Below are 12,383 nucleotides of genomic sequence, written 5' to 3'. Positions count from 1 at the left end.
CCGTGAGCCGTGCGCGACAGGGCCTCCGCTGGGTACCTGGCCACAGCTCGTTTCCTTTTGTACCATCCTCCCCTTGCAGATGCTGGTGCAGAGCAGCTCTGATCACGATAAGAAGAATTTGATGGTGCCAGGTTGGATTTCTCTTTGCATTCAGTGCTAACAAAAAAGTCTAGTGCAGGGAGGGGAGGCCTTTGGGCCCATTAAATCAACAGGAACATTTTTATTCTGGACTGAATTTTTTATCCTGATGTCTATCGCATAGCATTAGCCCTATGTTTATTGCATAGCATTCAACAACACAAGTCCTTAAAGATGAGAATGTGTTTTCTTGATGTGTCAGAGATGAAATCCCAGCCAGATGAAATCTTACACAAGAATCTTGTGCTCAAGATTCTTGTGTAAAGGTGTTGGTTGAAGAAATGATTCAAAAGGAAAGGGAACACGGAGAGCGCTTGAGCAACGCAGAACAACTGAGCCAATTGTCTGAACAAATACGAATGCTTTCACGACCATCTCCTAAAAGCAAAATGCTGCAAACAGCAGCAGAAGAAAATGACCGGGGCAATATTGAACTGTCAGCCTGAGACAGCAGAGAGGACACTAAAGCGGAGTGTCTCCCCATGTAAAAATAAAAGCTTGCAGCTTCCAAATGCTTCTGTGAGTGCTTTAGCTTGTCATGCCATCTCACATCTCTAGGGAAATTATAACCATCGGCAGACAGGACTTCACATCAGGGACAGGTGAAAGGGAGAAAAATGCAGGACTGATGTCAATCCGAGCACAGCTACTGCTTCGTTCAATATCAGCACCAGCCTCTGCTCAGCGCGTCCCCCCCGCAGAGCAGGAGATTTCCCGACAACACTCCGCAGCCACGACTACAAAGCTGAAAGGCAACAACTCATTATGTTGTTTTCAGCACCATTGGTATACGCTCATATAGCATTTAGCAACGGCGTGTTTAGTGCCTTGTATGTCTTTTTCTGCCAACACTGGGAATCCATTTAGAACAAGCTGTTGAACTTTATTTTTATTTTACTTATTTTTTTTTCCAAATGCATTAAGATAAATACCTGTATTTGCAGTCGCTAGGGCACACAGAAAATATTCATTTGTGTTTATTGCAGACAGTTAGAATCTTACCACACTTTACCTCTCATAGAGGAAATTTCTGAAGTGACGAATTAATCTTTGTGGGCCAGTTCTCATTTCTTTCTTTTCTTCACAACTAAGATGCTTTTTTAAAGAGGAAAAAAAGGTGTTTTTTTTTTAACTCTGCAAATTACGTTTTCTGCCAGCAGCTATGTATAAAAGAGGTGCCTGATCCCCAGCTAAAGTACTCTACCTCAGAAATCAAAAGGATCAAAATATTTACCTCTGTTGTGTATTCTAAACATTTCCATTGAATTCTCAGAAGCTCTTGAAGGGTAAATGCTTTTGTAATGACCCAGTGCAGTCACCAAGAGCTATTGCAGTCTGAAGTTCACAACACGCTCTCTCCATATTGCTCCATTTGTTCTTGGTTCTTGGAGACCACGGAGCAAATTGAGCTGGTCTGTCACGCTGCAAGTTATAAAGGGTGGCAGGGAGAAAGGAAGGCAAGTTCAGGCTCCAAGAGACTGCAGCGGGGTATGCAGTTGCCTCAGTGTATGTAGTCGGCACACTGCAAGAACAACAGTTGCCAAGGAGCCGTTCCAAATGTGTGTTTTACCCCAGCATGCTTCTCCTCTGTCCATCAAAACTGAGAGATTTTTCATTTCCAAACCTTCTTTCTTTTTTTTTTATTTGGTCCATATGCACTTGCTGTCACTGCTCCGTCGTGGTCGGCCGTGACCGATGTCACCCAGCAAGCAGCGACGGTCTTGCAGGTGGGCAGCAGGATCCTGTTCCCGGCTCAGAGCCGGCCGACGTCCCACACCTCCACCTCCACGGTGCCACAGAGGCCGACGCCAGCTCCCAGACGACGCCTGTGTGGCACTGCCATGCCTCCTGTTCCCCCACCCTTCCGTATTTTGCTACATGTCCAACAACCCTGCTCGCATTTCGAATTGCTCAGGAGGAGCCGGCGTGTCGCCAGCGCCGGGTGCTGGCCCTGCAGCATGTCTCCGTCACAGCTGTCGAACCCACGTGCCAATAACAAAATCCAGCACGGGGAAGGGGCATGGCCTTTCCTCAGGTGCCAACAAATAGCAGGTGGCTTTGGGCCGGCCACCTGGGTAAGCCACGAAGAGTGCTGGGACCGTCACAACGCGTTAGAGATCAGCCCTGGATGTCTCCTAGGCCCATCGGGGGGATGACGAGGACTTACCTGAGAGGGGGCCCTGAGTCCCTCGTGAAAGAGTTACAACTTCCCCTCCTCTACAGCGCACCAGCTGACATGCCCATGTGCAGCATGGGCTGAAGAGCTCATTAACTGACATTATTTAAGGATTGCTTTTCAGAGGAGTCCTTAGTTGGAGGAACTGAGTCTCAACTTTCTGCTAAATTATGCGCAGGAGTTAAGCGAGGTGAGACTAAGAAATCCACTGGGTAATCATAATCACTGTGCAATTAGGTTCGATATCATAATAGAAGGTTACTCTCCTAGGGGCAATGCAGTGAGGGTGAACTTTAAAAGGCCAGATTTAAAACCTATGAGAAAAGTGATTAACAGCAGGCTCAAGGGCAAAGTGAAACACTTTAAGAATGTATGACAAATGTTTTCCTGGAGTAACTCCTCCAGCAGCCTCAGGAGTTGTACCAAGGATGAATTTGGCTAATGTAATCGGTCTGGAGGCTTTTTAAGAACCTGTGCTAGAGAAGCAGATGGTGGTTGGAGCTTTGAGCTGAAAATAGGAACAGGAAGGATAAAACCTGTATGGCTCCACCGAGCTTATTGAAAATAAACATTCTTTTAAAAACATAAAAGGGATGTCTGGCTGAACAGATTGGAATAAATGGCAGACAAGCTGGAAATGAAAAGGACATTGAGACATAGGACTGCCGAAACGAAAACTTCAAGGTATTTCTGATACAGGAGAGAAAAAGAAAGTCGAACCCTCAACTAGGCATATAAAGACTGGAACTCAGAAAGCTACTGGTGTTATGTGACAGCTTTATTGCACGTGTTTAATTCAAATATACGTTTCTGCTGAAATATGCCACTCTTCATGGTAACTCACTGTCAGAGGTACGAAATCATGCATCTCTTTTGCAGAACCCTGTAACTTTGTGGGGAGAGGAAGAGGCTGAAAAACAGGATGCTGAAGCAGGAAGGAAAAAAAAAGACTTGGCCTGAGTTGTCTGTATGGATGTAACTAAAGAGATTCCTTGTCTGTACTGCTTTCTGTGGGAAATTAGAGTGACTTCAACAGTGATTTACTTTAACTTCTATAGAAGGTGAACAGGACCTTAGGAAGGAGTTATGTGGCAGCCAGTTCCGCAGGGTAGTAAATCACCTGGACTAGCTAGTACTAGCCCAGACTGTAGAGAAAACAAAGTACACAGTAGTGAACCTGTCAGACCAGGTGCCCTGCTCACCTTACTGGGTAAAATGGCCCCTTGAAAACCAAGGAAGGAGTTCAGCACAGGCTCTCACTATTCCCCAATAACAGCACAGGAAAACTCACTGCAAGCTAATGCAGGAGCAGAGTGCGACAAGTCTTAGACAAACATTGTCCACCCAGGAGGGAAATACGTGGTGCCCCAGCTGCCTGCAGCACCCAGCCAGAGGAGGGCTCTGGTCCAAAAAGACCTCCAAAAGAGGGATCAGACATGTCTCAGGGCGGGTGGTCCTGTAGCCCTGCTGCACCAGGTGCCCCGGAGACAGCCATTGCCCAGCTGGCACCACATCATGTCCCCATCTGGGAACCCTGTCCCAGTCTGCTGGCCCACTGGGGGGGAAAGGTCCTGTGCACCTTGGAGACCCGACTCGCATCCCAGGCAATCAGCCTCAGATCATAGCCATGGTGTAGGTCCGTGCTCCTTCAGGGGGCTGCACTTTCCTACCTTCAGGCTGCAGTTTGCTCTGGGTGACACTGGGGGAACCTCAGGGAAGGGGGAGGGGGGGGAGCATGCACTCTTCATGCTCACTTGGATGCTGACGGATATTTCCACCAGTGCCATCACTGTTAATGTTCAGCCAGGGCCCTGAGGAGGACCTCCATCTCCACCGAAGGGAAAGGGCTGCAGCTCTGCTCTGTCCTGGGGTGCACAGACCTCAGAGTCTGGGCATGGCCGAACCCAGCAAGGTTATTCAGACTTTAATTTTTCCAAAAAGTCAACAATCTCTGTTTTCATGTTTGTACAGCCTCAGGCACAATGGCCTTGAACTCAGTTGCATCCTGTGGCATTACAATAATATTGGCAAATAAATGACAGCAGCAAGTAACCCTACTTCAGCCTCTATAAGGCAATATCATTCTTTCGAGGCAATTCCTCGTCTGAAAAGTTAATAAAATAGTACATAAAGGTGACCTGGTGGACGTAATTTACTTGGGTTTTCAAAATGCTTTTGATAAGATCCCTCATAAAAGAATATTAATGATAATGAGAATGATCTTACATTTATGGTAGTGCCTTTCATCCATATGAATCCCAAAGCGCTTTGCAAAGTTTTTACTAACTGATTGTACAAATCATGTGTCATATATATCCCCAAAGTGTCGCTAGGTCTAGGAGAAGGCATGACAGCTATTTAATTACCTAGTATGCTGCTGTTCAGTGTTTTAGAGCAGGGAATAAACGCAAAGGCTGTAGCCATGTGCAACTAGGGTGAATTTTGGTAGGTGAAAGCTACTTACCAAAGCTAAGATCTGGCTGCTAAATGACAACCAAATCCATCTTCTCCCTCTGCCTCTACCCAATTTTGTAGGACCCCTTAGGCTCAAGATGACCAACGAATGGCTCCGTGGGCAAAAAGATATCTTTTTGAAAGCAGAGTCACTCCCAAACTTATCATGGCCATCAGAATGAAATCACTGTCTTGTTACAAGCAGAAGCAATAGTCATAATGATTCAGCACCATAGTGTGGTGGTGTCTCAGTGATGAGGAGGTCTGCCTTGCTGAGGACTGTGACCAAGCTCCAGACAGTGCCTGCCTGGTGAGCCCCATCGGCAGCACGAGAAGCTCAATAATTATTTGCGTCAACCTAAGTATCTCCTCCACAAGTGCACACAGCTAAATGGACAAGCCTGCAATTCTCTATTAATTCATTCCACATTTATTCCCATAATTGTTCAAATGCAGATTTTATTTCTTGTGTGAATTGGTCTAGGCTCATTTTCTAGACGTTCCTTCCTGTTACACTTCTTCCTGCCCTTTTCTCCCCATTAAAGTACTGATATGCAATAATTAATTAATCTCTCAAACCCTTTATGGTCAGCAAAAGAGACTGAACTCAGCATTTTCTCTGGTGTGCAAAACCTCTTTTATGTTTTTTTTTCTTTTTTTTTCTTTTTTTTTTTTTTATTTATTTTGTTTTCAGCTTCACTTTTCAATAAGCAACACAAACAAAGCTCTTTAATCAGCAAGAAAGTGGCCAGGCTCTGCACAGGAATGGTTGTCAGCTAACTGCCCTGTTAGTGATTCACTCAGAGCTTCTTGAAGCTTTCTTCGTGGGAAGCTGGTTAGTGGACAGCATCTCAGCCTGCAGGCTGCACGGAGACATTTCCACCTGGTGCAGTACGCAACAGCGACGTTTGTGAGCACCTGTACTTGGCCACATAATTTGAAAAAAATACCACCATTTTCATTCTCCTCTCCAAATTTTTAATGGGATTTTGACCTGCATGCTTCAGCTTCTTAAGCAACAGTCATTGCTGATAGGCACCAGGAGGGTATCTTCGACTCCTATTAGTCTTGAGGAGGCAATCTCTGCCTCTGTTCTGCAGTCAGCTCTGCTTTGGAGCTGCACGCTTGAAGTGTCACTAATCTGGACTGTTATAATCTTGAAGACAGTTCCAGCTATAAGAGTATTCTGTTTAGAAAGTACCAGAATACTCAATGTCAAGACAGAAACTGTTTTGTCTAATTGTCTAAAATCAAAGCCTTCATATTTTAATTAAGCTTTTAAAAGGAGCTATTTCATAGCTCTTTGATTTGTTTTCTTTTTTTCTGCTTTCTGATACGAAGGTCGTTAAAGACCATCTTTACTGAGAAAGCTTTAGTAACAATAATGCCACCAAGCAGCATGCCAAAGGTCTTGTACAGCGGATGCCATCTCAGACCTGAGCCTCATACATAACCAATGAACTGAAGTTGAAGAGCTCTCACTAGGTCTGGTTCACTGCAAAGGGCCATCTGAACTTTCCCGTGCTGAAAGCACATTCCTGGCGAATAATGAAGATGCAAGAAAACAAAATCTCAACTTCTCCCTGGATATGAATTGCTCCATTGTTAGACAGATTTGGCAGCTTTTCTATTCTCTCTTAAACGAGCAGCCTGTAACCAGATACTTGACTAGAATCAAAGCAAGAAGCTTACCGATAGCAGTCAAAGGGGACTTCTACAGGACCAAGCTGGCAAATAGAGGATAGTTGTGTTCCATTTTTTGACCATGGCCATATAAGTATTTAAAAATATTTATTAAAAATAAAAATAAAAAATATAGCTTATAGTGAATTAGGGCTAAGAAGGCATTCCTGAGACTAGCAGAATTAATAAAGGATCTCTTGCATACATAATCTTTGATGTCTAACAAAATATAAGCTTATTAACCTTTCTCTCTTTGAGGTAAATAGTAAATTTTCTCTTCTCTTCTTCTCTACAAAACCATAACACCATTGTGACTGCTGCCAGAACCTGTTTTCCAGAGCCAGGACAGCTGAACAAGCCAAAAGTGCTCCCTGTGCACTGTTACTCTCCCAGCCATGGACATGGCCATCATTTTCATCTCAGTTATGAACTCTCCTGCTTTGAAGAGTGAACTGAGCTACATGAAATGAAAACTAGAATTAGATTTGGACAAACAATATTTGTCCAGAACTCAGGCAGCGGAAAGTAGTGGAAACTCAGTAGTGGAAAGGTTGTTCTCACCAGCTTTCTATCCTAGCTGTATAGGCAGAAAGATTTCCACGCATCTGTAATTCCCTTGGGCATGTCTTTGAAAGCCTCTATCAAGCCATCTACCACAGGTAGCATTCTTATGCTTATCACCAATCCACCCAGGTGATGCTCTCTTCCTCCACCGTGACAGCTTGTCAGACTTTGCAGTACACTCCGTATTTCAAAATACGGAGTCCCCCATCATCAAAGACTCTCACCAGCTTTCTATCCTAGCTGTATAGGCAGAAAGATTTCCACGCATCTGTAATTCCCTTGGGCATGTCTTTGAAAGCCTCTATCAAGCCATCTACCACAGGTAGCATTCTTATGCTTATCACCAATCCACCCAGGTGATGCTCTCTTCCTCCACCGTGACAGCTTGTCAGACTTTGCAGTACACTCCGTATTTCAAAATACGGAGTCCCCCATCATCAAAGACTCTTATCAAAAGAGTCCCCCATACATTCAAGTTATATAAATTATATATTGCTTGGTAAACATAACCTTTCTCTGTCAATTCTTTTAGGTCAGAGCCAGCAGCCAAAGAAACAAAAATCTTGTGAGAACAGTCATCCAAAGCCAAGCTGTCAAATATCTCCAAAAAAAAAAAAAAAAAAAAAAAAAAAAAAAAAAAGCTGATTTGTCATCAGAAGTCGTCATTTCATGGGGAACTCGAGACCTGTTTCAGTGCTGCATCAGCCAAATTGGTATCAGATTTTGTGCTGCGTGATCCCACAGCCTCACATTACAGCCTTTTATGTACAGCATAACCTTTTTTGATGCATAGGGATCAGCTAAATCCTCAGAGAACGACAGGAAAGAGCAATTGTCATTTGAAATCACTCCCCCACAGGCTGTCCACAAAGAGCAGCAGGACTCTCCTCAGCACCTCCAGGATAAATTCACCTATCCTTAGAGAAGCTATGTCTCATTCTCTACTTCTTACAGCCTCTGGAAAGCAAAACCCTAACTATTAGGCAGTTTAATTTCAGCTATGCACAAACATTCATACAATTATGCTTTGTTCAAGGAGGCTCTCTAGGCAAAATAATCATTTTATTCTTTTTTCTGATGCTAGAATGGCAAAAAGAGGCTTTAGCACAATGTAAGGGCTGTTGTGTAGACCACATACTCATTTAAACCTCCATCTCCGGTACACACTTTGCGTGCGGTGTAACACCTGGCCATTCTAATCTGATCAACATTTATCGCTTTGTTTCTTTACAATGGGTTTTAGCCTCCTCAATAAAACACCACCGATGTAATTAGCCTGTAAGAGGCCCTCAGAAACCATAGAATAGGGACTGGGAGGCTTTCCAAACACCCACAAAGCTAGACACATTCCCATATCCTCTGGGTACTCACATGCCAGGGACACGCAGGTGCAGGCTGGCATAAATGGGGAAAAGGGAACGGGACAGAAGGCAGTGTGGTCCCACTACCCCGTCACACTACTGCAAGGCACATTGATACCTCAGGTGCCAAAGCACCTATTCGGTCTAAAATATTCTCTTATCGTTTTAAGTCACTGTCACCATACAGGCAAGAAAGAGACCTTTTTTCTGGGTATATAGTTGCTTGAAATATCCCAGGCGTTGATTGCTATTGACATTTTTCTTTTGGCAGCTGTCACAGCAGGTTCCTTGGGAGGTGTGAGAAATGTCTCACAATTATGTACTTTATGATGCACCCCAGGGAAACATCTTGACTGTATGTATTTGCACAACGAGGTCCATATCCAATACACAAGAGCATCTGTGATAGGTAGTATCAACACTAAAAAATGACTCTTCCTTTCACCTCTCTGCCTGTCTTGATGCATCCAGCTGCTTTCTTAAGCAGATTAAAGGGGTGGAAATGCTAGTCTTAAGCAAAAAGAATAGTTTCAGTGCTACTTCTTTGTCTCTCACTGCCTTTTTCCTCCTTCATTTCAGACTTCAGAGATTTCAGTTTTCTCAAAAGCCAAAACTTCTTGTATCTTCTGCATAGACTCCATGTCAAGATATTGAGTAGTTCTTGAACATCCTCCCCAAAGGTCTCCAACTTTCCCTTTGCTTTTTTTTCCCTTTGCCTTGCATCTGCCTTGTATTAGCCCCACGCCCAATTTAATTCCTCTTTTCTAGGTGTTTATATCTCAGCTCCTCACAAACAGTGACATTCAGAGTGGCCAAGAACTGGGCTTCCTGCTCACATTCTGCATCTATGGTTGGCTCATAGGTACTGAGTGCAAATGTGTTAGATATAGTGTTAAAACACTGACTGCCTGTGGAGTTCACTGAGCTCTGGAGTCTGGGGGATACTCTCCACGGTTTTATCTTGTTATTATGTCCCTCTTTTCAGAGCATCATCAAAAGGTCTGTGAAGAGGGCAGTTTCCAAGGCTCCTTGGGAAAACTGTTTGTAAATAGAGAATTATTTTTATATTTAGACATTTCGAAACTTGAGGTGGACTGGTATCCCAAAAGAAGCTAAAATCTTTTCCAAAACTGGTCCTTGATTATAGACATTGGACACTTGAAAACTCAGTTCTGTGCTATTACGAAGACCTAGCCCAGCAGGGCTAACACCAGGCCTGACAGGGCAGCAGCTAACACTGCCACCTCTCCACACTCACATGTGCTGGGTCTGCTTAATCATATGCCTTGTTCTTTCACAAGCCTATTTGTATGAATAAGCCACAGTTTGGATCAGTGAGAGTTACCAGCTAGGTTCACTGTAAATTGGTGCAAAAGCAGGCTGTACATGCCAACCAGAACTGCTTAGTCTTCATCCCCTAAATGTGTCATTTAACAGCAAAACATTCCCCTTTTTGTTTTCTTTTCAACCTCCTGGGGGAAAGCAAAGGAAGATCTGAATGTGGAACAGGAACTATTAAATTCCCAGACAAGCCAAACAAGCCCAACTGTGTCTCTGAATCAGTGGTACAGCTTAATCCTGCAGGAAAGCCTGATGAGAGGAAAGGGAGAGTCCATGGAGTTCAGTCCTCTCATGGAAGTCGAGCAAATTACTTGCCCAACTCCAATATGCTGCTGTACTCCATTAAATTAATTTCTTTTTCAAGCATTGCTTTTGTCTGTTTCTCAGTTTGAAGGTCCTAGAAGGACCTCCTGTGGCTTCCATGAAGCAGCTCGGAGAAGCACAATATGACCTCAGTGGTTTCTATGGTTCCCCCAATTAAAATGGTAAGCAGCTCCACAGCATCATTACTGGGGGAGTTAAACAAATGTGGCTCGCACAGACAAAACTGTTAGCTTCAGGAACCAGAAGGACATGAGTCTAAGCTTTATAACCTTCTCAACTTTCCACCCACCCTCCTAGTCAGCTGGTGTTAAGTGGTATATATTTTGTTCTACAAGAAAGCTAGGGAAATTATTTCACTTTAAAAGTCTTCTATCAGACCTACTTAGGCAACCACTGTTATTCATTTTAGAAGAGTTTTAAAGCAGCCCAAGTGCTGGAGAATAAGTATGTTTAATTGATCTTAGTGATACAACACTGGTACCACTAATTCCACAGCCATTGCTTCTTCTCAGAACAAGGGAGATAATTTTCCTAAAAATGACTTTTTTTTTCTAAAATAGCAGCTATTCAGCGCTATACCTCTACCTTCTGGCAGCAAAGTTTAATTTACATTTAAATCGTGTCCTGAGATCATAGGAAAAATAATTATACATAACACCAATCAATTTTCAAGCCTTGTCTTTTTCTAGGTCCATAATCAAATCCCTCTTTTGGGTTCTAATACCACCTCCCTAAAAAGCAAAATTCCCAAATACAGAACCTGAATCTCTTCTTAAGGCTCCTCTATTCGCTAGTTCACATCATGGGGTGAATTCAGCTCAGTAGAGAATTATGTTGGTATAGCTATCCTTGGTTTCTCTTTGGGGCTGTGTCGCTTTGGTTTGCTGACTTTTCCCTAGTGGGGAGGTTTGTCTCTTTCTGCTGCTTGAGCAGATCTTATGGGGATCCCAGGGTTGTGTCATTAAAAGCACCACAATGCACCAGCCTCTTATAACCCTTGTAAATGATGGATCATGGCCTGATTCTCAGACAGCAGCACAGATGACATAGGGAATGGATATAGATTGAGCCAAGGTGACTGTAACAGACAACAGGGTTTGATCAGGAGTGTGCTTGATCTTGGGTTCTTTTTATTCAGAGTCCCTGAATTTTGTAGACTTTTGATTCAGGTTAATTATTCAATCAAAAAAAAAAGTTTCATTGAAGATGTAGATCATGCCTAACAAGACTCCAGATCATATTGAAAGAGAATATCCTGAAAAGCTGTTTAACAGCCCACAGTCTTTTTCCCTCAGAAGGATAAAATGTTATAGAAGATAAGTTGTAATTTCCAGTGCTCCGATTATCTGCTCATGAGCCATGTGAAGAGAAATACAATCCCCTGTATTAAAAGTGTCAACTCAGAAGCATTAAGCCATTAACTGCAGTGTAAGTCCTAAGAAAAAAAGAGAATGATGCATCATAGGGTCTATGATATGGCCCATAAAGTCAATATTGAAGCCATGAAAGTCAGACTTGAGTGTAGTTTTCTTCAAGGTTTAGGATCAGCCTGGACCTAACCTGCTAAGTAAGCCTCCTCTTTACCATTAAAAGTAATTCATCCATTAAGATAATTCGGGACTGAAACTGCTAATGTCACGCTGAGGATCTGCCTTATAATCAACTCTTATCTGGCACTTGAAGAATCCTCTTTGCAAGTAAGGAGTCCTAAGGATTTTAGTGTGGGAAGCACCTGTCCAAAAGATGTAGTGTACTCTACAGTTAAATGTTAGCAAATCAGATGCTTTGCAAGGCTATATCCCAAGCCCAGAACAATATTGAAAAGGATCACTTGGCACCAATCCCTTAATATGACAAGACACATTTCATCAGTGAGCCAAAAGGAGAATTTTCTGATTAAATTTCCACAACTTGCCAGACTTGAAGGTGAATGACAATGATGACCCCTGATATTTTCACCTCCCAACATGTTTTTAATTTCTTCTCAAGATTGTAACTGTCCCATGGATGCTTACGGCAGATCATTCTGGGATGATTACTCATTTAGATGATGGTAGCAAGTGAAAGGGCTCCACCAGCAGCACATGAAAATGCTAAAGAATCAATTTTCACTAAGATCTGAACTAGAAGGTGGATACAAATGAACAGATCAGAGTGTGTCAGTCCAGTTCAAGTGCATGAAAGATCTGTCAGCCTGAGAAGGCTGTCAATACACAATACAATAACTCAGAAGGGCTGTTTAAACCCAATGGCCCTGGACTGGAATGAGAGCTAGGAAGCACTAGAGTAGCAACACAAAGGCTAACTGAGCTAAACCACACTCTAAACTTATAAAAGGCATT

The sequence above is a fragment of the Rhea pennata genome, chromosome 7 (genome assembly GCF_028389875.1).
Source record: "Rhea pennata isolate bPtePen1 chromosome 7, bPtePen1.pri, whole genome shotgun sequence".
Taxonomy (NCBI): Eukaryota; Metazoa; Chordata; class Aves; order Rheiformes; family Rheidae; genus Rhea; species Rhea pennata.
This window is presented reverse-complemented; position numbering follows the sequence as displayed.